General features: G+C 38.5%; 1 protein-coding gene across 1 annotated transcript in view; it reads left to right on the forward strand.

Annotated features, from left to right (window-relative positions):
• Positions 1–4153: 4153 nt before the first annotated feature.
• IPCEF1 (interaction protein for cytohesin exchange factors 1) overlaps positions 4154–25226 on the forward strand; it is a 145802-nt gene continuing 124729 nt past the window's right edge. The window contains exon 1 of the mRNA XM_065931085.1: positions 4154–4237. The gene's annotated coding sequence lies outside the window, so the exon portion shown is untranslated. The remainder of the gene's footprint in view (positions 4238–25226) is intronic.

Genomic DNA, 25226 nt, shown 5'->3' on the forward strand with positions numbered 1-25226 from the left:
CTGGGAGTATACGTCCTAACTCCATTTAGGCCAGAGGATGCTTGTTAGGGTGAAGAATATAATGTCAGGAGTGCTTGTCACCGATTTGCCCAAGTGCTGAGGAATATCTCATTTCTAAAGACATTTCCAGATCACAGCTGAGGAGGCTTGGGACAAAGAGATAGGCTCTTTGCTTCTAAGCGTTCAGATTGAAAAGGAGAATAAAATAGACATTAAAAGTTAGGCAGGCAGGATTTTGAGGTGTGTTTGAATAGTCTCCTTTCATGGTTTCAATTTATTATAAGACCAGAAGAAGTTCTTGAGAAAAAAGATTTGTAAATACCAAATTAGATAAAAGAGTATAAAAAGATTTCTTTAGGCAAATACTTTGCATTCAACCTCATACTAAATTAATATTATCAACTGTCATGCTATTTACTGCTTGTTTTTAAAAATACTTTTTTTTTTAGCACACATATAATGCATGTTGATTGCCAAAATGCACATAAGCGAGGAACCCATGTTCCTACCATGTTGAACTAAACATAGTTAATATTTTGGTGCAAAAATTTCAATACTTTGTCCTTTTTCTTTATATATGTGTGTATTTGAAAAAAAAAGAGATACAACTGTACTCTGACATTTTAAAATCATATCCCTATTACATTACATGTGTTTAGAATTGAATACTCAATATTCTCTGGCTATTCTCCTTATAGCCTTTTGAGAACTCATGGAGAGTTGATCAAAACAAACAAACTTGATTGGGTATAATTTTAAAAAAATCATCAAGCTCTCTTTCCCCCTCATTCAGGGGTTAATTTTGCTTTGTCAAATCACATTTGTATTGATATTTTCTAGGTCAAGGTAGTTTTGTTGTCTAATACTTCTCTTCCTAGTTATTCAGGCAAGAAAAGCTGTCTTCTTTTCTCCTACCTGTTGACCCCATCAGTAGCCCCCAGGAAATCTTGGCTGTGCCCTAGTCTTTTTTCTTTACCCTTACTTCCATGTTTCTGTGCCTCTTTTTCATGATTACCTGGGCACATTGGACTAATCCCTCTGCGGAACCCTATCGATTGCCTCGCCTCTCAGCATGTGTCCTGCTTCCTGGTGTAAACCAGAGATTCTCTGACTCTTTTGCTTCCTTGAATGCCTTGTGTGGTCCGGGGCTTTGAGTAAGTATGACAAAGACTTGGGTTTAGCAATCTTTTTATCATGCCATCATTTCCAATGAAAAGTCTGCTCCCTGTTCTCTTGGAGAGCCTAGAGACAGTGAAGTGAAGTGAAAGTGAAATAGTCCCTCAGTCATGTCTGACTTCTTTGTGACCCCATGGACTATAGCCCACCAGGCTCCTCTGTCCATGGAATTCTCCAGGCAAGAATACTGCAGTGGGTAGCGACAGTCCCGCCTCCAGGGGATCTTCCCCACCCAGGGATCGAACTTGAGTCGCCTGCATTGCAGGCAGATTCTTTACCGTCTGAGTCACCGAAGTTTCCCCTATTGACATTTCAGTGTCCATATTTTACAAGTGGAAAAGTTGGAAGCGATTTACTCAAAAGATGTTCTTCTATCCTTTTGTTTGTTTTTGTTTAATTTTTGGGGAGGAGACCTCCTTCTAAATCCTAAATGCCTATTCATGTGGAACCTCTGAGCTATGATGGCTTTACAATCACCCAGGGGTTCTTGTGCACATTTTCTTAGATCAACTTTGGCTGTCTGTGTGCAGGGCAGATAGTAATGGACCCATGGAGGAAACTGAGGCTCAGAACGGTGAAGTGACTTGTCCAAGGCCATTTTACTAGTGAGTAACTGAACTGAGGCTCTAGTCTAGACTATTGCTTCTTACAGGAGGTTTCTGCCTCTGGAGCATCCTATTGCCTTTTATCAGTCAGTTGTCTCTACTGATTTATCATCTAGGTAAAGTTTGAATTCAAACCTAATTATCTTCTGCTCCTCACTGTGTCCTAGCCTGGGTCATCCCACTGAGCAAGTATTCTTAGCTTATATTGGATGTTTCAGAAGGCCTCTCCCCACCTGTGTTGGAGGCCTGATGTCAGTGCCTACTGCGTAGAATCAGACACCAAACCTATTTTAGCTCAGAGGGACTGTGGACTCCATTTGGTCCCCATTTATCACTTTATGGATAGGGGATGGAAGTCCAAAGAGCTTTTGTGATTTTTCAAGTGTGAGCAGCTCGTTAGAGGTAACACTCAGTTCACTGCCTAGATTTCCTGACTCCCAGACTCTCCACTGGGTTAAATCTGGGTTAAAACGAGCACATTCTTGGAAAGGAAAAGTCTTTCAGTTGTCATGAGTTACAATACCATTGTGTGAATTAGCTGGTTCTGACTGGGAGCTAGTTTTGGTTGCCAAACCACTTGGCTCATCTGTCCCACAGCTTCAAGCTGATAAACACTTAGCCTAAACCCTCTAAATGTCAACTGCCTGGCAACAAAGACTGCAGCATTTATTCTTGAAGATTCGTTCAGCTTTTTTTCTGATTTAAAATGTCTTTCAGTATAATGCGGTATTGTCCTGTGTGTGTGAAGATAGTAGATTTCCTTCATTTCATCCTTCCTCTCTCTTAATACTCATCTCTGTCAAGGCTGTGCCTGTACAAAGCACTAAGGTTGACTGTGACTGATAAGACATCTAAACAAACTGGCTTATCTGAGGAGCCAACCCATGACTGGATTTTCAGTAACACTCCAAAGGCCGTCAGAAAAGTAAGTCGATCTGGGCTTGGGCACTTTGAATAAGAGACAAGCCTGTATTTCCACAAGGCAGCAGCTAATGCTGGCTTTTTCATTAGAAGAAATTTCTTTCAAGTCTTTCCAACCACGATCCCCTCCAGGGCACCCCCAACCAGACCTGCTTCAAGATCAGCTGAACATGGAGATGTTGTAAGGTTTTGGGGGAAACCTCCTGATTACACACATCTTTACTGATAATTTTTCTTTACCTTGTAATGTGCTTTTCTTTTTTTTTTTTTTTGTTTTCAACAGAGCCCCTACCCAATCTCCCTTTCTCTCCTCAGGCTCCCTCATTAAGTGATAACTTCTTTTGGGCTCGGAGGGTATTTGTGCTGACTTTTTGCCTGGTGGTTTCCCCAGTGATTTAGAAAGCTGCACAGATGGGGCTGGGGGAGGGCACCCAGCTGGCAGAGAAGACGTGGGAATTCAAGCAGAACTGGAGACAAAATACTTGAGTCTCCAGTTCTATTTGCTAAAGGAGAGAAATCTCTTCAAAGTTTTCAAGGTATTTTTTTTTTTAATCAAAAAGTTCTTAAGTACACCTTTAAGCAAAATGACCAGTTTTAGCTTCTTGATAAGCTTAGATTCCCAGATAAATATTTGTCACTCACAGGCTTTCACCAGAGGTGAATTTGCCTCATAAAAAGTTATCAAATGCGAGGTCAAATATTTCTCATAAAGTATGAAAATGTCATGGTCCCTGATTTTTCAGTCACGTATGTCCTGCATGCTTGCTAAGTTGCTTCAGTCATGTCTGACTCTTTGCCACGCTATGGACTGTAGCCCTCCATGCGAATCTCCAAGTGGAATGGGTTGCCATTTTCTCCTCCAGGGGATCTTCCTGACCCAAGGATCAAACCAGCTTCTCTTACCTCTCCTGCACTCTCAGGCAGGTTCTTGACCACTAGCACCACCTGGGAAGCCCATGTTTGTCCTGCATGTGCATTAAGGAAATTGTAACAGGATTTTCTTGGTGAGAACATAACCTTTAAAAACAAACAATGGAAACAAAGAATTCTTTTATTAAGGTTCACCTTTAGCTAGGAGACTGTTTTGGTCCAGGAAGCTTTGAAAGCAAGGCGTAGCAATAAAAGTCAAGAGCTAACAGAACTTTGGAAGACTTGGATCCATGTCTGAACATACTTGTAAGAGAAAATTTTTGGATTCGTTTTAACATTTCATCCAATAAAACTTTCTTGGGCAGAGTGTTCGCTGAGAGGCTGTAATTTTAAAAGTCCCATTGGTATTCTGTTAACAGGAGGGTTGTTTCCCATGCTATTTTGTTTTGAGGAAGTGGTTTGAACTGGATCTCTTTTGTTCCATGCTTAAAAAAAATGGGTATTGCATTTGTTGTTATTGGTTATTGCTGTGTTCTCTGAGAGGATTATTCTTATGAGGAAGCAATCTGGTAGGTAGTATTGAATTTCAGTTGTTTTAAGCACACACAGGTTCAGTCTTCACTTTCTTCTTCCAGGGGACCAAGAGTCAGCTCCTTGTGACAGAGGTATGTTATGCTGTAAGTCTTACCAATAGAAGCTGGAAGTTAGCTGTGAGCTAATAAGAACTATGACCACATGACTTTCAGAGTAGGGTCAGGAAGTACGCTAGAGTTTGCTGAGAGGAAAGCAAAGGTTAAAAATGGAAACTTGTCCTGCTTTGAGCACAGATGATAATTTCCTCTGATGTCAGGAAATCTATTAATTAGCATAGAGAAGGAAGAAAGAAACAGAGGCTCAGAGTGAAGCACACTTCTTCCTTGAAGAATTTTTTTAGGGGACTAATAGGCTAACAGGTGCTGTTAATCTCCAACATGGGGAAAATTTTTAATTGTGGGGAAACTTAATAAGCAGCTTTTTCCAGTTTATTGGCCAAGAAATCCCTTTATGACCAAACACTGAGCAAGCCTTGTGCTCATCCACTGTATTTTAGAATATCGGTCTTTAGCTCACTCCATCCTTTAACTAAAATATACATTTTTAATAAGTGAAGCAAATTCTTAACAGCTATAATTTTACATTTTGTGAGCATAGTTGTTCTATATCTAGAGAAAAAGACACAGAGATGCAATGGAAATGGAAACTTAGGCCACTGGTGAAAATTTTATGTGTATGAATGACAGTAAAAGTCTTTGGGGTGCTTTTTGTCCTGAATCTTGGTGACATAATTTAGGTTTGAATTCTAAAATAATGAATAATAAGCAATAAGGGAGTGAGAGGCTTCTAAACCCTCAATAGATAAATTGTAGAACAAAGGCATAGAGGTTAGAAATGTTTTGCTGCAAGGACAATGAAGTTTTCCTGCTGCTGTTGAGTCGCGTCAGTCGTGTCCAACTCTGTGTGACCCCATACATCTATGGGGACCACCAGGCTCCCCTGTCCCTGGGATTCTCCAGGCAAGAATACTGGAGTGGGTTGCCATTTCCTTCTCCACAAGGAAGTTCTAAAATGGTATAAATACATATGGCGGTGTGAATCATGTATCTCTTCTTGCTTCTTCTAACTTGACAAAGCCTATCCAAATTATGATGGTGACAATTGCATCAGTTCCACAGAATGCGTTTCTATAGTTACTATTGTATGTAAGACTCAATGTATTCCCTTACATTGAGAAGGGCACATAGCCAAAGAAAACATTTGTCAAGTTGCTGTCAAAAACTAACTAGACTGAACAGAATTCATTAGAGACTTTTACGGTTCTTCCCTCGGGAACATGTTACAGCTGGGGACAGAGGTTTATGTTGGTTTTCCATCACCTATATTCTTAGCATTTCAGCAGTGATCGGCACAAAGAAATATCTGTTGAACGTATTAATTTAGCTTTTTAAAGATCAACTAGTTATTTTTTTCATTGAAAAGGTAATACAGACATCCATTTAAAAATTTAGACTTTATATAAAGCACACAGGATGGAAAGTTATATTTACTACTCACACAAGATTTCCAGGCTTCCAGTATAAAAACAACCACTGTCACTGGTTTATACAATGTTCTTCTAGAAAATTCTATGCATATAGAACATACAGATGTATTTCAATACAAATACATATGGAATGTATTTAAGCATAAGGCATATATATAGATATGCATGTAGATACATATTTAGTTATTTAACGTGGGTAGAGGTATACTATATAGATTGTGCTACATCTTAAATTTTTTCACTTAAATACTCTTAATGATATATTTTAAGAATTGCTTTCCAATAAATGAGCATTCATATAACATTTCAATTTTGCTTTTCATTTCTTTATGATTGAAGTTGACTGTCTTTTCATTTGTTGCAAACATATTGTGTTTGTTTTCTATGAACCGCCTCTAAGTTCTTTTTAAATTTTTCTATTGATTTAATGGTCTTTTATAACTGATTTGTAAGAGGTCTTTTTACATTAAGAAAATGAACTCATTGTCATATGTGTTGAAATATTTTTCCCAGTTGATCATTTGTCCTTTGACTTTGCATGGTATTTTTTTCTGTGCAGAAAAAACTTTTATGTCATCACATTCACTCATCTTTTTGGAATCTGGGTTTTGTGTATTGTTTAGAAAAACTTTTTCATCTCCAGAAGGAAATATATTCTCCTATACCTACTTTTAATAGTTTTTTCTTTCATTTTATGCATTCAAAATTTTTATTCACCTGAAAGTTACATTGGTGAAACAGCTTGTTAAGATGTTTTCCACACAGCTAGTCAGTTGACTAAGCCATATTGCTAAATTTTAGCATATGGACTTTGTGACCCCATGGACTTTAGCCCTCCAGGCTCCCCTGTCGATGGAATTCTCCAGGCAAGAATACTGGACTGGGTAGCCATTCCTTTCTCCAGGGATCTTCATGACTCAGGGATCAAACTCAGGTCTCCTGCATTGTAGGTAGATTCTTTACCATCTGAGCCACCAGGGAAGTCCCAAACACTTATTTTAAAACAAATTAACTTTATTATTATGGAAAATGCCCAACATATAAAAGTATATGGTAAACAGTGAGGAAGATGACCTGATAAGCAAGATTTTGACATTATTGACCATATCTAAGACTGGAAATGTTTATTTCTTTTCTCTAACAATTTCAGCTACATAAATAAGAATTAGCAAAGATGTTTATTTGAACTGATTTCCTGTATTTTCCCCCCAAAAGTAAAACAAAACAATCATCTTCATTAGAAAGAAATTAGGAAAATTTTTCATAATTTTTACATGTCAAATAGGATGATTGCAGGGAACAAAATATCAAACAGTATTGTATAATTCTGTTTCCATGCTTTCTATCTTTCTGTTACTTTGTGCTCCATGATTCTGGGGATCCCTACAGTTACCTGAAAAGTCTGACTTACTAACAAATTGCACTGATTTTCTAAGAGTCTAGCTGGATTTCTCATCTTTCTTCAGTATATATGTGAATAGAAGCTATTTCTTAGAAAACAGTACATCTTAGCGTATTTTGTTATTTTGTATTTCTGGTAATATATTGATTTTTATCTTATTCATTTTTGTATATACACCCAGCTAGATTTAGCAGACCAAAGGCATAATCAGTATCAAATGAGTGACATTAAAATATAATCATTGTCAGAGAATAAGACAAGCCACAGACTTGGGGAAAATATTTGCAAAAGGCATATCTGATAAAATACTGCAGCCCAAAATACACAAGGAACTCTTAAAATTCAACAAGTAGAAAACAAACAATATGATTAAAAAATGAGCAAAATATCTGAACACATACCTTACCAAAGATACAGATGACAAATGTGTATGAAGATACTCAGCATCTTATCTAGTTAGGGAAATGCAAATTTAAACAAGGAGATACATCTACACATTCGTCTGAATGGTCAAAAACCATAAACACTGCCAATACCAAATGCCTGTGAGGATGTGGAGCAATAGGAATTCTCACACATTGTTGATGAGAATGCAAAATGAGCCACTTTTTGAAGTCAGTTTGTCAGTGTCTTACCAAACTAAAATATTCTTACCATATTATCCTTCAGTTGCACTCCTTGGATTTTACCCAAAGGAGTTGAAAACTTAACATCCATATAAAAACCTGAATGCATGTTTATAGCAACTTTATTCACAATTGCCAAAACTTGGAATAAACTAAGATGTCTTTAACAGGGGAATGGATGTATAAACTGTGGTTCATCCAGATAATGGAATATTATTTGATGTTGAAAAGAAATGAGCTATCAAGCCATGAAAAGACATTGAGGATTCTTAAGTGAATTTTACTGAGTGAAGGAAGCCAATTTGAGATTACATGCTATATGATTCCAACTATATTATATCCTGGAAAAAACTCAAGGACCATTTCACATAAATGAGATCATATTACCGCTCTGTTTACAATCCTCCATTTGAATGTATTTCACACAACTGACTGAGCCTATAAAGACACATGTGGTCTGGCCCCGCTTACCTCCGATTTTGCCTTTTAATTCCCTCTCACTCATTCTGTTCCTAGCTACACTGGCGTCCTTTCCATTTCTTAAATTTATGGACACTAATTTCATACAGCTGCTGCTGCTGCTGCTAAGTCGCTTCAGTCGTGTCCGACTCTGTGCGACCCCATAGACGGCAGCCCACCAGGCTCCCCCGTCCCTGGGATTCTCCAGGCAAGAACACTGGAGTGGGTTGCCATTTCCTTCTCCAATCCGTGAAAAGAAAAGTGAAAGTGAAGTTGCTCAGTCGTGTCCGACTCTTAGCAACCCCATGGACTGCAGCCCACCAGGCTCCTCTGTCCATAGAGTACTGGAGTGGGTTGCCATTGCCTTCTCCAAATTTCATACTAGGATGTTAGAAAAAAGAAAAACAGCTTTATTGGGGCACATGTGCTGTGTTGCGCTCAGTCGCTGAGCTGTGTCCGACTCTTGGAGGCCCTCTGGACTGTAGCCCGCCAGGCTCCTCTGTCCATGGGATTCTCCAGGCAAGAGTACTGGAGTGGGTTACCATTTCCTTCTCCAGGGGACCTTCCTGACGCAGGGATTGAACCTGTATCTCTTGTGTCTCCTGCATTGGCAGGCAGATTCTTACCACCGTTCTACCTGGGAAGCCCTTTTCTGAGGTGTGATTGATGTTTAATAAATGGCACAATTTAAAGTGTACAGTTTGATAAGTTTAACATATATCGACACCAATGAAACTATCATCACAATCAAGGAAATGTAATTGCTCTCACCAGCCCTTCCTTATTTTCCACGTCCTCAGGTGACCACTGATCTGCTTTGTATTATAGATTATTTTGCATTTTCTAGAATTTTATGTATCTTTTGTGTCTGACTTATTTTTCACTCATCATAATTATTTTGAGATATCCCTGTTATTACCATGTATTGATACTCAATTTTATTTATTTTTACAATGGTGCAGTATTCCATTGTGGCCTTCCCTGGTGGCTCAGACGGTAAAGAATTTGACTGCAGGTCAGGAGATCTGGATTCAATCCCTGGGTCAGGAAGATCCCCTGGAGAAGGGAATGGCTACCCACTCCACTATTCCTGCCTGGAGAATCCCATGGACAGAGGAGGCTGGTGGGCTATAGTCCATGGAGCTACAAAGAGTCAGACATGACTGGGCAACCAACACTTTCACTTTTCACTTTCAATATTTCACTGAATGGGTATGCCACAATTTTGTTTATCCATTTACTTATTGATGTATATTTAGGTTGTTTCCTGTGTTTGGCTATTTCAAATAAAGCTGCTATATACATCTGTGTATGTATCTTTGAACATACATATACTTTCATTTCTCTTGGCTAAGTATCCAGGAGTAGGATGGCTGGGTTGTAGTTGGTGTATGTTTAACTTTTTAAGAAACTACTGGTTTTCCGAAGTGATTGGACCACTTTATATTCCCACCAGTAATGTATGAGCATTCTATTTGCTCCATTTCTCCATTGAGGCCTGAGATCAATATTTTTAACTTTAGTCATTCTATTGGATATGTAGGGGTAACATTGTATTTTTAATTTTCATTTCCCTAATGAGTACCAGCACTGAACATCTTTTCAAATGCTTAGTTGACATTTGTCTTCTTTTGTGAAGTTTCTGTTCACATCTTTTGCCCATTTTTTAAATTGAATTGTTTTCTTGAGTTTTGAGAGATTTTTAAATATTCTGGATATGAACATTTCATCACATATAGTTTGTAATTTTATTCTCTTAAAAATGTCTTTCAAGAAATAGAAGTTATTTTAATAAAAGCTCCTATTTTTTCCTCTACAAATTTTATACTTTCAGGTTTTGCATTTAGGTCTATGATTCACTTTGAGTTAATTTTGTGTACAGAGAAAGATGTAAGTCAAATATGGATTTTTTTTTTCTTTTTTGCACCTAGATATTCAGTTGTTCCATCATCATTTGTTGAAAAGATTATGCTTTCTCTGCTGAGCTGCTTATGCAGTTTTACCAAAAATCAATTGGCCATATATTTGTAGATTTATTTTTGGACTTTCTGCTTTTTTCCATTGATCTATTTGCCTCGCTTCATGTCAGACTATACTGTCTTGATTACTTTAGCTTTATGATGACTCCAGAATTAGGTGTGTAACTCATTGTTGTTGTTACTGTTATGAAGTTGTTTTTTTCTATTTTAGCTCCTTTGTATTTAATAAAAAGAATAGTTTATCAGTTAAAAAATTTCTGTTGGAATTTTGATTGGGTGTGATTTGAATTGATAGATCAGTTCGAAGAGGATTAACATCTTAACAATATTGAGTCTTCTGACTCTTGGATAAGGTATATCTTTCCATTTCTTTAGATCTTTAATTCTCCTTGCAATAGTTTTTGCATTTTCTTGTTAAGTCTTTCACATCTTTTGTTAGATTTATCCCTATTTTGAGTGCACGTCCTTCTACTCTGCTGTACTGAACCAATCTCACCCCCCCATTTTATACTTTCTGATGCTATTATAAATGGCATTAGTTTATAATTTATTTCCATTTCCAGTTTTTATTGTTAGAACATAGATACAAAATTTATACTTTATAGTTACCTTCTACCCCACCCTTTGATGATTCAGGTAGTTCTAAGAGCTTTTTTGTTTAATTTCCATAGGATTTCCTTTCAAAATGTTCATGCCATCTGCAAAGGAAGAGTTTTTCTTCTTCCCTTCCATTCTGTAGACTTTGTTTAAAATTTTTTCTTGCCGCATTGACCTGGGTAGCTTCTTGAGTACAATGGTGAATAGAAGTGGTGAGAGTGTTTCTACCCTCACCTGGTTCCTGATCTTTTCACAACGTGAGCCTGAGTTTTTGATGCGTACACTTTCTGCATCTATTGAGATGATCATGAGATTTTCTCCTATTTTTCTGTTTATATGGTGATATATATTGATTGCTTTTCAGTTGTTGAGCCTGGAATAAACTTCCCACAGTCATAATATAATATACTTTCTATATGTAACTGAATTCAACTTGCCAGTATTTTATTAAGAATTTTTACATCTGTGTTCATGAGGGGTACTGGTCTACAATTTTCTTTTCTTATAAATGTCTCTGTTAGTTTTTTATATCTGAGTTCTGCTGCCTTCTTTAAAAGAGTTTGGAAATATTCCCTTCTCTACTTTCTGGAAGATTTTAAAAGGCTTCTTGGGTCATTTTGATCCTCATTATGTTTTAATTCTCCAAAAGTTAAAAAAAATGAAATGTATGTAGTATCTTTTTTACTGAAATATTTATCTAGTATGTAATGAAAGTTCATGGATAAAAAAGTTGGATCATCTGTAGGTTTTATTTATTCACATATTGTAATTCTTTACCTTCTTCTAAAGCTAGCATAGATATTTAAAGTGTCGGAATGCCAAACCAAAGCCAACACTTACATATATGTGTTTTACGTGTATTATTTTATTAACATATATTATGTAAATATGTATATTTGTTTGTTTGAGGAAGTATATCCTAAGAGGTGCTTCTCTGAGTATATAGTGTGGTTTCTGGATTTGAGCAACTTTTCATATTATTTCTTAACAGAATGTCTAAAAATAGTATGTCTACTGTTACACTTTTTAATCAGTGTGACAGGAATTAAGAATATTAAGGATTATTTAAATTTTCAGATGCACCAAAAGCTTTATTAAGCTGGATGTTCCAGGCTTCTTGAAAATATAGCTTTTCCTCGGGGCTGTTGAGGTCAATTATACTCATTTTAGTCTCATCTGTCTCTTTTTTTTAAATCTCCTTTTTTTTATTCAATCACTTTCTTTCCCGAGTGAAATGAGTTATGAAATGGCCAAAAGATAATCATGGAAAAGAAAAGAAAAAAAAAAAAACAAGCCTGAAGATCTTTAGTTAGACACAGTTTGGAAATGCAAGTCCCAAATCGTCGAAAACAGTTATTCTTTTTATTTTTGCTTCTTGACTACACATGAACTGATGTTTGCTTCCAGGATTTTTAATGCACTTAAGAGTCTTTGCTTTCATTCTTTTCTGTCTTGCTTTGTTATTGCTTATGATAATACATGAATAAAAGTGAGAAATATTTCTGGGTTAAAACCCAAAACAATAGAATAATAATCAGAGAGGATCAATTTATTCTAACTCAGTGATCTAAAGAGTATGCTCTCATGATTTAACTGTACCTTGTATTTCTGGAAAAGTGTATGAACTTAAAATATGTTTGACTTTTAAAAATAAAGCAGGGAAGAATTAGGAGACATGTTTGTGTTGTGATTTGAAATTTTGGGGACCTAGGAATGATTGCCTCTTGAAAGCCAAGAATTTTCTCTCGCCTTTTTTTTCTTTAATTTGGAAAAATCATGCTCGAAGTTGTGCACTGGGAACATGAAACAGGCTTCAGACATGTTTGAATCATCAGCAGCTTTATTCAGATGAAGTCTTGCTAATCTTGGGGTTAGCCCTGAAGCCAGTTGTTGTTTGGGGGGCTTTTTAACTTAAATAAGATATTTTTGCCTTCATATCTCAACTTAATTTTGTGCTTCTCACTCGCTGATAAAAAAAAAGACATGATGCATACTTTGATTAAGCTTGGGACATAATGATTGGTAGCAAGAGAGGACCCTGAAGCCAGAGGAAGGGAATTAAGGAATCAGAGACAGGACATCTTATTTCTGTTTTCTTTATGCAGAAATGTCTCAAGATGAGATTAGAAACAATGTCTTGCACAAATATATTTTAAAAATGTTTAGCAGGCACATTTTCCAGTCATGTTATGATGAGAAACAGATGTAGATGCTGTTAAATCATGTCGAATATGAACTGCCTGTGTACCCCGTGCATATGTGTAAATATTTAACTAGAAAAACAGTCACATGAGAATGACTCTGGAGAAATCTTGGAAGCAGGAAGCCACAAATTATAGGTCTGAAATTTACCATGCATGGCTTAGGAGTCCAGATAAGTAAAACCAAATGAAGAGACAGAAAGTTTTATAAATAGTTCATGTTTTTTTGGGAGGGGGAGGGAAGAGAAAGGATTAGGGAGAATTTTTAAATACTTAAGTACAGGCAGTACATTTAATTATAACCAGAGTGCTAAGAATCATATGATTGGAATTTTCAGTTATGTATTTGAATCTAGAGTATATTACTTACCAACTCACATAGGAAGAATTACTATGGACTTACAGTTTATCCTCTGTTAGTTTCTAAAGTCACTGTATGAGGCAGAAATCATACATTCAGCCTTATCCCTGACAATCTTCCTGGAAGGCACTCTGCTGGAGACAGAGAGTTCTACTAACACAGCTAGTAGATCTGTTGGAACAGATCTCCATATTTCTGTAGGTTCTGGATGATGAAGTTGGCTTTAGTTCATGGGCCAGAAAGGGGCAGGGGTAGGTAATTACTGATTTCAGAAGCATGTTGCATGGAAAAGTAGAAATGAAGCCAGAATTGCAGCTTCCATTGCACCCATAATCTTGAGTTTACGCTCCTTGAGTGGAAGAGTGAAATGGATTTGCCCAATTTTGTTTATTTTTTTAAGATGAAAAAATATAATTTTATGTATTTTTGTTTTTGGCTGTGCTGGGTCTTCGCTGATGCTCGGACCTTCTCTTGTTGCAGTGAGCAGGGGCTCCTTCTCTCGTTGTGATGTTCAGGCTTCTCACTGCAGTGACCTCTCATTGTGGTGGAACACAGGTTATCGGGCACATGGGCTTCAGTAGTTGTGGCAAATGAGCTCAGTTGCTCTGTGGCATGTGGGATCCTTATGGATCAGGGATTGAACCCGTGTCTTGCTTTGGCAGGTGAATTCTTTACCACGGATCCACCAGGGAAACCCTAAGGATTTTATTTTATTTTTTTGGATGTGGACCATTTTAAAGTCTTTATTGAATTTGTCACTATCTTGTTTCTGTTTTATGTTTTGGTTACTTGGCTGTGAGGCTTGTGGGATATTACTAGCTCCCTGACCAGGGATTGAACCCGAACCTGCTGCTTTGAAAAGGAAAGTCTTAACCAGTGGACCGCCAAAGAAGTCCCTGAATTTGCCCCATTTTACTACTTTATTTGTTTTCAGGTTTAATTTTCATTTCATCAAAATGATATTGTCTAATTATCTCCTGAGCTTTAGGTTATTTGATGGAAGTATCATCCCCACGTAGTGAAATGTGCAGCTCAGAAGGGTCAGAGTTCTGTGAGTTTTAACAGATGCATATTTTCATGTAACCCACACTGTTACCAAGATATGGAGTATTTCCCCTGTGCCCCATGACAATCGATCCCGCATCCTCTCCTCTCCCCAGAGACAACCATGGCTCTGATTTCTTTCCCTGTAGATTACTTTTGTCTGTTCCAGAACTTCTTGTCAATGGCATCGAATGACATGTTCCCTTAGGGATCCGGTTCTTTTGTTCATCACAGTATTATTGTGTGTGGGATTAATTTTTGCTGTTTTATGTACTGGTGATAGTTCATTTCTGTTTGCTGCTCCTTATTCTATCATATGAGTACACCCTAATTTGTTACAGATGGAGGTTTGTACCTTGGGGTCACCTTCACCCATTCCCCCCTCTTCCCACTGGCACTGCCTTCACTGCCCCCTTTCCCTTCCTCCCCTCACTTCTGGCAACCACCAGTATGCTCTCTGTATCTGTGAGGGTTTTTTTCTTTTTTAAGAGTTTCTCTTACTATTCCACATGTAAGTGAGAACATGTAATATTTTTCTGTCTCTAACTTACTTCACTTGGCAAAATGCCCTTTAAGTCCATCCATGCTGTCATGAATGGCAGAATTTTCTCTTTTATGGCTAAGTAATATTCCACTATGTGAGTGTACACACACACACACACACACACACACACGGTTGACCCTTAAACAACATCGGTTTAACTGCACAAGTCCACTTACATGCAGATTTCTTTCCATAAGTACATGGAGTACTACATGATCCAAGGTTGGTTGAACCTGAGAGGTGTTCATTTCAGTTTCTCAGTCGTGTCCAACTCTTTGAGACCCCATGAACTGCAGCATGCCAGGCCTCCCTGTCCATCGCCAACTCCTGGAGTTTACCCAAACTCATGTTCATTGAGTCGGTAATGCCATCCAACCATCTCATCCTCTGTCATCCCATTCTCCTCCTGCCCTCAGTTTTTCCCAGCATCAGGGTCTTTTCAAATGAGCTAGTTCTTTGCATCAGGTGGCCAAAGTATTGCAGTTTCAGTTTCAGCTTCAGCATCAGTTCTTCCAATGAATATTTAGGACTGGTTTCCTTTTAGGATTAACTAGTTTGATCTTTCAGTCCAAGGGACTCGCAAGAGTCTTCTCCAACACCATAGTTCAAAAGCATCAATTCTTGGGCGCTTAGCTTTCGTTATAGTCCAACTCTCGCATCCATACATGATCACTGGAAAAATCATAGCCTTGACTAGATGGACCTTTGTTGACAAAGTAATGTCTCTGCTTTTTAATATGCTGTCTAGATTGGTAATAACTTTCCTTCCAAGGAGTAAGTGTCTTTTAATTTCAGGGCTGCAATCACCATCTGCAGTGATTTTGGACCCCAAGAGAATATACAGAGAGTTAACTAGGAGACTTGAGCATCTGGGGATTTTGGTGTCCTCCCTCGGCTGGTCCTGGAACCAGTTCTGCCTGGATCCTGATGGACAGCTGTATACCACGTTTTCTTGACCCATTCATCCATCAGTAGACACGAAGTTGTTTCCATGTCTTGGCTATTGTAAGTAACACAGCAGTGAGCATGGGGGTGCAGGTATTTTTTCAAGTTAGTGTTTTCATTTCTTTTGGATAAATACCCAGAAGTGGAATTGCTGGTTCATATGCTAGTTCTATTTCTGGTTTTCTGAGGGACCTCCATACTGGTTTCTGTAGAGCAGACATTAATGTTAATCACACAAGATAAATACAAATTTGTGAGGTATTTGGAGCCCTGGGTAGTTTAACACAGAGAGCTCAGGAAAGAGCTCTATCTGAAAGACATTTTGGGGGAATGGAAAGGAGCTAGCACAGGATGCATAATGTTTAATAAAGGTTAAGTTTTCTTTTTTTGGGGAAATCATATTATTTGGAAGAGACAGTAATGTTTTAGCATACATTAACCTTCTTCCCCATATGTCCCATTGCAGAACTTTCCTCATCTAAGATGACTTGTCATACTTGTAAAGGAGTTCCTTGTTTTTTTAAAAAAAATAATTGTACTTGTTTACACTTTAGAAATGGGAACTATGAAGACTGTGTAACTCACTTTTAATGGACTGCCCCATGTTCCTAAATTACAAATATCATAACTGATCTTAAGTTGAAAAATATTCTTATACTGTAAAACTAACAACAAATTAGAACCTTCAGAAGTATTACTGCTTTATGGAAATTTTAAGTGCATATCACTGTTCCACTGTATTGCAGTAGGGGGCTGGTATATTTATAGTTCTTTTGTTAATGTCTTTTCTGAGGAAGTCTGAAGTTAATATGAAGCATACTTTATTCTTTGTTGTATATAAAAAGTGCTTTGGGAAGGAAGACTAATGTCTGATTGAGTTTGGTAAAAAAAGATGAATTAAGTGGTAAAATTAAAAATGTGAAGCCCTCATTAAAATATTTCAGAAAGGAATATAAGCATGTGCGTCATAGATTTTGGCCCCTTCTCATCCTGCTCTTATTTCTTTCCTCAATTCTCTGTCTTTTACTTTTCCCCCTCTCCCCTTAAGAATTGCTGGAGCTTCTAGAGAACTATTTACACTTAAGTGGCAGTTTTCAAAGAAACTCTGTGCCTTTCTTCTTTTCAACAGTAGGATTCTTATGAGAAATTCTTTGTTTGCTGGTTGTAATATTTGTCAGTTGGGTGCGTGTGAGAGGGGCAAGTTGGGAAGAGTAACTTAGTATGTGGTGAGTGTATGTACTATGAGTGTAGTACCTAGCACATAGATGGGCTTAATGCTGTTAGCAGACATTAATTATTATTCACTGTTTTTAATGAATGTTTGAAGCAAAAGGCAGGATGTAGACAGCAATAAAGACATGGTGAACACCTTTCTAGGTTCTTCTCACTTTAAATTTAGATCTGCAAAAGAATCTAAACCTTGTTAAATACTAATTTGTGTTATTCTTATCATAATTTGATGAAAGAGATTACTTGGTGGGAGAGTGAGATTAAGGATAACAGAAGTAGAAGGTACAATTCTGGAATTCTGTTATGGACAGAATGGTGTTCTCTCCAAATTCATATATTATAGACCTAATGCCTAGAGCCTCAGAATGTGACCGCATTTAGAGATAGGGCCATTGAAGAGGTAACTAAGTTGAAGTGGGAATGTAAATGGGAATCCTAAACTAACTGTGACATCTTGATCTTACACTTCAGCCTCAACAACCCTGAGAAAATAAATTTCTGTAGTTGAAGCCTCCCAGTCTGTGATATTCTGTTGTGTCATCCCTAGTAAACTAATAGAACCACCCATATGATGGATCATACACAGAGGGGAAGAAACACAAATGTGGGTTGTATATACTGTGTATGGGTGCAGGGAGCAGGAAGAGAGAGAAATTAAGTGAGATTTGGGGGTAAACACATTGAGGTCTGAGAACTGAGTCTGACATTGACTATCTACATGACTTTGAGCAAATAAGTTATTGGGTTGGCCAAAAAGTTAGTTTGGGGTTTCCCATAACAACTTTTGGAAAACTCAGATGAACTTTTTGGCCAACCCAGTGTTTGCCCTTCCTGAGTTTCAGATTTTTCCTTCATAAAATGGTTTCATTGTGAGGGTTAGGGCTGAGAATTGGAACTGGGAGGTGTTCCTGAGTGTTCATCGCTCTGCCTCTTCATTGCCATGTATCTGCTTTCCTGAGAGCAGCTGTAGGCTGAGGGTATGGATGCTGAGACCGTTCTGCAGAAGGCTGTCACAGATCATCTCTGGGTCTTGGTTTCTTGACTGCAAAGAAATTGCATTGTACTGTTGAGCTTTAACCCAAGGTCATTTCTTTAAACTCTAAAATGTTACATTTTTTTAGGAATTTAAGGAAATGAATTTGGATGAGAAGACATGTAAGGGGATTCTAGATAAAAGTCACCATGTATACTGAAGCATTACTAAATAATGAGAAAACAAGCACTGATGAGGTTAATTTGACTGTCATGGAGAGCTTCCTAGAATCAGATACCCGAGTGGGTAGAACCGGAGAAGAAGGAAGTTGAAGGTAGTTTCACTGGTTGAAAGGAAAAGCTAGTGATAGAGAACTGTTATTCGTTTCTTTTAAAATTAGTGAGATGTAGTTTTTGTGAAAGCTTGTGCTAATATGTCTGTGTAAGATGGATAGATGCAGAAAGAGGAAGAAGGTAGAAATATAGGGAGACGAATAAAGATAGATGGGCCTGGTGATGGTTGTGGAGATGGAAAAATGCTTGATGAAGAGTGTATGGTAGAAATTACTAAGGAGTGGGTGTAGTAAGTGAAGGACAAGGGAGCCCAAGAAAATGAGAAGCAAGGGTGGTGAACCAGGCTCTTGAGGGGCAACTGGTTTTTTCTCCTAAGAAAGACACCTGTCTGGGTCAGTGTCGAGATGGAAAGGGCTGAGTAGACAGCCCGGAAGTACCAGCCTTCTTGTTAATTTTCTCATGACTTAAAACAAAAGACTATTTTAGGCATAGACAGACTGACTCTGTCTAGAAATGCAAAGGAGGATTTTTTTTTTCCTTTTCCAATTTGAAGATAGATGGGAGAGTTCCCAGGTTAATGTCATAACTATTTGTGGTACTAGGAGGTCAGCAGAGAGCCATCAGTAGGTGGCTGTCTATGGATCTGATCACCCTGGTCTCGTGTTTTTCAGGATCTCTGGCTTCTGTTCCAATGACTTACTCTGCCAGGAAGCCCTGATATAAGAGCTACCTCATTCAAGATATCAAAATGGCTCTTCTTTTTTTTTATTTGTTCAGTGTTTGCTCCCAGTGGTGTTAGTGGTGAACCTGCCTGCCAGTCGAAGTAGACCTAAGAGATGTAGGTTTGATTCCTGGGTTGGGAAGGTCCCCTGGAGGAGGGCATGACAACCCACTCCAGTATTCTTGCCTGGAGAATTCCACGGACAGAGAAGCTTGGTGGGCTGTGGTTCACAGGGTCGCAAAGAGTCGGACACGTCTGAAGCGACTTAGCACGCACAAAGTCCTAGGTGATGGGCTGAGAGTTGGGAAGGAAAAGATAAATACAATGCAAACCCTTTCATCAAGAAAGACCTGGGCTAAGGGCTGATAAACTTGGATATGGGCTTGTATATGCTCCTAAGGCAATGTGACTGTGTTGCTACACAGCTGCCTTCTCAACCTGATGGGGACTTATGCAGAATGACTGAAGCTATTGGGCTGTTGATCAACGCTGACTCCACATGGTAACTGTGTGTTTTTAAGGTGATCAATATAGTTGCATATTGCAGAGTCAACAAATAGAAACATAAAGGAATGTGGGGAAAGAGCATCAACGGAGCATTATTAAGCATCAACAAAGTGCCTGAGACCAACTGGGCAAAGTCACTGGGAATTGTGTTACTTTGTCTTCACAAATGCCCCAGGTCCTAAATTATAATCACTTAATAGATGCAGAAATTGAGACTTGGTAAGAACAGTGGTTTCCCCAAAGTCCCACACAGCTAGTTGGAAGCAGAAGCAGGATTTCAGTGTGTGTCCACAGTCCTTCTACCACGTGGTGTGGTTACAACTAAATGAGACAAATTAAGCATGGGTGAAAGAGGAAGTGGGAAAACTGAGTTTTGCTGCCTCTGTGAAAATACGCGTGTGACTCAGAGATTTCTGACAGCAGGACCCACAGTTTGTGCAGTCAAGGTCTGGAAATATTTCAGTTACTAGATGCAGGAGATTTTTAACTCAATGACAGAGGCTTGCTCTCAGCCAAAAGCTGTGATAAGCATTTCTTTGAGCTGGTATATAGATATACCTATGAGAGCAAGGTGGCCTCTCTTGAATGTTTGACACTGAAAACCAAGTGTGGGTGAATCTCATTTATTTGTAAATTATCTATACCAAAAACTCGTACATCCAGCATATAGCAGAAACCAGCAAATCAGTAACACTGTGAATACTCAAATAGATATTGTAAATAACAAATAATAAATCCCATGCACTATAGTTTTTATTCCCTTCAAAATGACCTGAAGCCCTACATTTCTTTCTTATTGCCTATCTGCTTTCCAAATCTATTGGAACATAGAGGATATTTTTCACTAGTACTATTGAAAACAGGGAGAAATAATGTCTGACATGAAAGAATTAGACAAAAAATATTAAAAAAAATATAAAAAGCAGCTGTAAGGGTTCAGAGATCTCAGCATCAATTCACATTATGGTCAAAGACCCTCAATGGATCCCAGGAATCACCCTTTGTTGACTGAGAAACAAAATGAACCCACTAAAAGTTGAGAATTATGTTTCATTCAGTGGACATTCTCTTGACTTCAAGCCCAGGGGACAAGACTCTCAGATCACTCTGAGGGACTGCTCCTAAGAGGCAAAGGAGTAGCCAGGATATATAGGAGTTTTTTACAGCAAAGACTAGGTGATTGGAGCATCAAAAGATTGCTGTTAATTAAAGAAAACCAGGTATCTCAAGTTAATGAATTTAGTGCTTTTCTATGAATGGGGAGATGCAGGAGTCTGGGCTCACTGAAATATTCCTTTGATGTGCACCTCAGCTATCTAGGGCCAGATTCCTGTGCTTTTTCATCCCGCATTTCATCCCCTGCACCACTGGGGGCAGCTGTAGCCGCTGACTGCTGGATGTCAGGCACCCTGTTTCCATGCTGCGTTCCCTCAGAGCTCCCTGTAGGGGAGGCTGCAGTGTGATGGCTTGATGGCTGCAGCGTCCTTTGTTTGCGGACAGGGCAGGTGGCATTGTCAATTCACATCTTGTAATATGCCCATGAAAGAAAGCAGATTTTTAAAAAATTATTTATTTTTTAATTGAAGGATATTGTTTTACAGGATTTTGTTATTTTCTGTCAAACATCAACAAGAATCAGTCATAGGTATACACATGTCTCCTCCCTCTTGAACTTCCCTCCTATCTCCCTCCCCATCCCACCCCTCTAGATTGTTATAGAACCCCTTTTTGAGTTCCTGAGTCATACGGCAAATTCCCGCTGGCTATCTGTTTTACATATGGTAATATAAATTTCCATATCACTCTCTCCATACACCTCACCCTCTCCTCCCCTTTCCCCGTGTTCATAAATCTGTTCTCTATGTCTGTTTCTCCATTGCTGCCCTGCAAATAAATTCATCAGTGCCATCTTTCTAGATTCCATATATATGCATTAGTATATGATATTTATCTTTCTCTTTCTGACTTATTTCACTCCGTGTAATAGGCTCTAGGTTCATCCACCTCATTAGAACTGACTCAAATTCGTTCTTTATGGCTGAGTAGCATTCCATTGCATATATGTACCACAACTTCTTTATCCATTCCTCTGTTGATGGACATCTAGGTTGTTTCCATGTTCTAACTATTGTAAATAGTGCTGCAATGAACATTGGGGTACATGTGTCTTTTTCAATTTTGGCTTCCTCAGAGTATATGCCTAGTAGTGGGATTGTTGGGTTATATGGTGGTTTTATTCCTAGTTTTTTAAGGAATCTCCATACCGTCTTCTATAGTAGATGTATCAGTTTACGTTCCCACCAGCAGTGCAAGAGGGTTCTCTTTTCTCCATACCTTCTCCAGCATTTATTGTTTGTAGACTTTTTGATGATGGCCATTGTGACTGGTGTGAGGTGGTATCTCATTGTAGTTTTCATTTGCATTTCTCTAATAACGAGCAACATTGAACATCTTTTCATGTTTGTTAGCCATCTGTATGTCTTCTTTGGAGAAATGCTTGTTTAGGTCTTTTCCCCACTTTTTGACTGGGTTGTTTGTTTTTCTGATATTGAGTTGTATGAGTGGCTAGTATATTTTGAAGTTTAATTCTGTGTCAGTTGTTTCCTTTGCTATTATTTTCTCCCATTCTGAGGGTTGTCTTTTCACCTTGTTTGTAGTTTCCTTTGCTGTGCAAAAGCTTTTAAGTTTAATTAGGTCCCACTTGTTTATTTTTGTTTTTATTTCCATTACTCTAGGAACTGGGTCATAGAGGATCTTGCTTTGATTTACATAATTGAGTGTTCTGCCTGTGTTTTCCTCTAAGAGTTTTATAGTTTCTGGTCTTACATTTAGGTCTTTAATTGATAATGAGTATATGGCATTAAGGAAGTGTTATGATTTCATTCGTTTACATGTAGCTGTCCAGTTTCCCCAGCACCACTTATTGAAGAGCTGTTTCTGCCCCATCATATACTGTTGCCTCCTTTGTCAAAAATAAGGTACCCATAGGTGCATGGGTTTATCTCTGGGCTCTCTATCTTGTTCCATTTGTCTATATTTCTGTTTTTGTGCCAATACCATACTGTCTTGATGACTATAACTTTGTAGTATAGTCTGAAATCAGGAAGGTTGATTCCTACAGCTCCATTCTTCTTTCTCAAGACTGAAGAAAGCAGGTATTTTTAATGTTGACCCAGAGTCATTAACAGAAGATTAAACTACAGGCTACTTTTCTAAGTACCTAAGAGGTATATAGTGCATTCATAATACATTCAGTTGTGTAAAATAACTAACATGAAAAAAAGTGTCATTGCTTAAAAGGTAAGAAATCAGCCATCTGAAAAATTACTAGTTATGCAAAGTGAGGTATACTGAGAGGAGCTGGTACCTTATCATTTAACTATGAACTTTGATTTCCAGCTATAACTTTCACTGGCGTAGGGACAGGTGGCCCGGTGCTAATAACCTTCTGTTGGCCTGAAAGAGAGAGAAAGAGACTGAGAGGATAAACTCCACCTTGGCAGGGACACATCATCTGCCTCAATTCCTGCTTCTCGCTGTAGTTTTCACGTGGAGTAGTGTCTGCTTCTACTGCTGCTAAGTTGCTTCAGTCGTGTCTGACTCTGTGTGACCCCATAGATGGCAGCCCACCAGGCTCCCCCGTCGCTGGGATTCTCCAGGCAAGAACACTGGAGTGGGTTGCCATTTCCTTCTCCAGTGCATGCATGCATGCATGCTGAGTGGCTTCAGTTGTGTCTGACTCTGTGCGATCCCATGGACAGCAGCCCACCAGGCTCCTCTGTCCACAGAGGGTGAGAGTAAATATCCCCAGTCCGTCCTTAGTCCCTCTCCTGACCTTCCATCAGTGAAATTGGAAAGTAGGAACAAAGCCCCTAGCCCATGGCCTTTGTGGAGTTGTGTCACCACATGTATACTATTCCCCCCAACACACTCATACAATGTCACAGCAGTAACTAATTTTCAAGTGTGCATTGAGTAATCATATTGACAGCCTTTTGTCTTAGTTCCTTATTCTTGTCCTACTCTAGTGGTGCTAAAATACCAAAGTATCTGATAAAAATTCAAAAGGAGGCTGACTCACAAGGGAAAAAAAATAAAAGGGAGGGGCTTAGATAATTTGCAAAGTGTATAATGAGTCTTCACACAGTACTGATTCTAAAGAGATGTTTTAAATGTCAGTTTTTTTCTCTTTCTGTCAGAGAAATGCTGACCCAAAGTTTCACAAAGCTGTTAAATGTCTTTTTAGAAGTTATAAGTACAGACTTAAGAAATGGATTTATTATGTCGGGGCTGATGGTGACCTTTAATTTAGTCAAGGTGTCTATGAGACTCGTACAGCTTCTAATATTCCCTTTTATTTAAAAGAAGATGCCTTAGTTCTCCAATTAAGAGAAACCACTATTTCCTAGGCATAGTATAGCTCTCAGTAAAATATTTTCAAACACTTTGTAAAATGCTGCCTAAACAATATGTGTGTATCAGTGTTTTGATTTCTTCTATGCCCTGGAAACCCTTGGCAGTTGGAAGAAGCCAATGGACCCTTCACCTGGGATATTCCAGGCGGCACAGTGATAAAGTATTTTGGGCTTCCCTAGTGGCTCAGATGGTAAAGAATCTGCCTGCAAAGTGGGAGACCTGGGTTCTATCCCTGGGTTGGGAAGATCCCCTGGAGAAGGGAAGGGCTACCCACTCCAGCATTCTGGCCTGGAGAATTCCATGGACAGAGGAGCCTGGCAGGCTACAGTCCATGGAGTTGCAAAGAGTCAGATACTACTGAGTGACTTTCACACTTCACACACATGGATGCTTATTCAAAATAATGGTTTTAAATGCGTAAGACAAAATACAAAGGATTACAAAGAAACCAGATATGTAAAATATAATAATAAAAATGTGTGATATAGTAATATGTGTATTTCTATATTAATGCATTAAATAACAATCCAGCAGCAAGTCTGGTGACATTTGAATGGTGGTGAGGAGCATTAAGTGATATTTGGAGAGAGCTGCAATAGCTCAGCTGGAGACAAGAACACCTGTAGTTTCTATGGGAAACAAAATCACAGACACTGATGATACTTCTGTGGTTTGTTGTCAGTGTTTATATTTGAAGGAACTGCTAAATGTCAGTTAGAATTCAGTGAAACAGAAGGTATGTTTTCCCCATTTGAGTGTATAGAATCCCAGAGTTCTGTTCACAGGACCCTTGGAAGGTCCATGAGGGCCCTTAGAAGAGGAAAATCATTCTCATGGAATTATGAGCATGGTTGAGATAGTTTCTTCAAAAATATTTGCATATAATTTCCAAAGCAGTTGTGAACATTTATATTTTTAATTTTAAAATGAAAAGGTCATTCACTTATTCATTTCTATCCTTTTTTTTGGTTCACTTTGTTTTTAATCTTATTTATTTATTTCTGGCTGTGCTGGGTCTTTGTTGGTGCATGAGGGCTTTCTCTAGTTGCAGTGAGTGGGGGCTACCCTCTAATTGTGTTACATGGGCTTCTCATTGTGGAGGTTTCTCTTGTTGCAGAGCATGGACCCTAGAGTGTGCAGGCTTCAGTAGTTGTGGCTTCTGGGCTCTAGAGCACAGACTCAGTAGTTGTGGCCCATGGACTCAGTTGCCCCACAGCAAGTGAAATCTTCCCTGACCAGGAAAGATTTTTCCCTGATCCAACATGTGTCCTCTGCA

The sequence above is a fragment of the Muntiacus reevesi genome, chromosome 3 (assembly GCF_963930625.1).
Source record: "Muntiacus reevesi chromosome 3, mMunRee1.1, whole genome shotgun sequence".
In the NCBI taxonomy this organism is placed as follows: Eukaryota; Metazoa; Chordata; class Mammalia; order Artiodactyla; family Cervidae; genus Muntiacus; species Muntiacus reevesi.